The following is a 2,340-nucleotide window of genomic DNA, read 5'->3' as shown; positions in this document are numbered from 1 at the left end:
TAATTCCATGCTGTATATATACCACATTTTCTTTATCCATTCATCTGTTGGTTGGTTCTATAATTTGACAATTTTGAATTGTGCAGCTAGGAACATGGGTATGCATGTATCACTATAATATTCCAATGAGTTCTTTAGGAAAGAAGATACCAAGATATAATATATATATATATATATATATATATATATATATATATAGTCATGGTAGTTCCATTTTTGTTTTCTGAGGAACCTGAATACTGATCTCCATAGTGGTTGTACTAATTTACACTGCCATTAGCAGTATATAGGAGTTCTAATTACTCTACATCCTCAGTAACATTTGCTTTTGTTGGAATTCCTGGTGATTACTCTAGAATCTCAATGTAGTTTTGACTTGTATTGACCTGATATTTAGTGATGTTGAACTTTTTATTTATTTATTTATTGAATTTCCTTTTTTTTTCTTGGTACTGGGGTTCCTGGAAGCCCTTCTACCTCCTGGGTACACTCTCAGATCTGTTATATACTTTTTTATTTTTGGAAACAGGATGTCTTAAGCCAGCGCGGCTGGCTTCAAACCTGTGCGATCCTCCTGTCTCGCCTCCCAAGCACGGGGATTACAAGCGTGCACCACCACACCCGGCTATTTATTGAATTTCTATTTATTCTTTTAGAGAAGTGTCTACTAACTTCTGTTTTTCATTTCTGAATGAATACTAATCTTTTTGTTTTGCTTTGTTTTTTATTGTTAAGATTTTTTAGTTCTTTATACATTCTAGATATTAGTCCTGTCAGAGGAATAGCTGGAAAAGATATTTTTCAATTCTGTAGACTCTTTCTCTTCATGATCTTGATTGTTTCTTTGCTGCAAATAAACTTTTAAATTTGATGCCATCTCTACTTTTGATTCTTGATTTTATTTCCTGAGCTTTGGAAGCCATATTTAAAAAGCCTCTACTGGTACCTATATGTTAGAAAGCTGCTTCTTTGGTTTCTTCTAGTAATTTCATAGTTTCTGGTATGGTTTTTAGGTCTCTGATATATCTTGAATTAACCTTTGTGTAAGAGGAGAGATAGAGATCTAATTGCAGTATTCTGCATATGGACATCTAATTTTCTCAGCATCATTTGTTATAAAGGCTGCCTTTCCTCCAGCATATTTTTTTTGGCTTCTTGTAAAAAATAAACTGGATATAAGTGTGCAGATTTGTTTCTGTATCTTCTATTCCATTGGTTCATATATCTGTCTTTGTGCTAATACCATGATGTTTTTGTTATTATAGCTTTACAGTATAATTTGATTTTGGGAGTTTTTATTGGTGTGTGTGTGTGTGTGTGTGTGTGTGTGTGTGTGTGTGTGTGCTTTCAGTACTGGGGATGGAACCAGAGGATTTCTACCTCCAGGCTATACTCCCAGACCTATTTTATACTTTTTTTCAGTTTTTTTTTTAAATTTAATATATTTTTATTGCTGCATTGTAGTCAAACATCTCAATGGAATACAAAACTTATAAGGGTATACAAGCACACATTATCCAATTAGCCTTTATCCAATCCCCATCCCATTCCCTCCCTTTCCCTCGCTCCCATGCTTGATTCAGTGAGTAACTTTGATATATTGGTTTACATACATCATGTGCTTTAAAGAGATTCCATCTTCCCCCATCCTATCCCTTCTGATTGGTCACCTGAATTGCTCCTCCATAGGGCCCTTACTTCAACTGGATTTTCTCCTATTACCCATTTCTTCCTAGTTTTTGCATATTAGGAAAGCATCTGATTTTTTATTTTTTGTGATATTTCTCTGTGTATGCGGCATTGTAAGTTCCGATCCACTCTTGAAGGCCCCAGCACTGGCCTGGCCACCCAGCAGGCTCTGATACCAGCCTCGCTAGCTCCAGCACTGGCCTTGTCTCATGGGAGGCTTTGATCCTGGCAACGCTGGCCCCAGCACCAGACTCACCTTTCAGCAGCTCTGATCCCGGCCTCGGAGGCCCCAGCACCAATGTTGCCTCACAGCAGGCTCCAATTCCAGCCTCGCTGGTCCTGGCACCAGCCTCACACCTTGGCAGGCTCCAATCCTGGCCTTGCTGGCCCCACCACTGGCCTCACCCCTCCCCTCTGCAGGCTCTGATCACAGCCTCAGAGATGACAGCACTGTCCTGGCACTGTCATGACAGGCTCCTATCACAGCCTCATTGGCCCTGTCACCAAACTCATCCCTTGGCAGGCTCCAATCCTGGCCTCGGAGGCCCCAGCACCGGCCTTGCTGCATTGCAGGCTCTGATCCAGGGTTTGGAGGCCCCAGAATAGGCATTGCCGCCTGGCAGTCTCTGATCATTGCCCCCAGAACCTGCC

The sequence above is a fragment of the Muscardinus avellanarius genome, assembly GCF_963383645.1.
Source record: "Muscardinus avellanarius genome assembly, chromosome: 4".
NCBI lineage: Eukaryota > Metazoa > Chordata > Mammalia > Rodentia > Gliridae > Muscardinus > Muscardinus avellanarius.
This window is presented reverse-complemented; position numbering follows the sequence as displayed.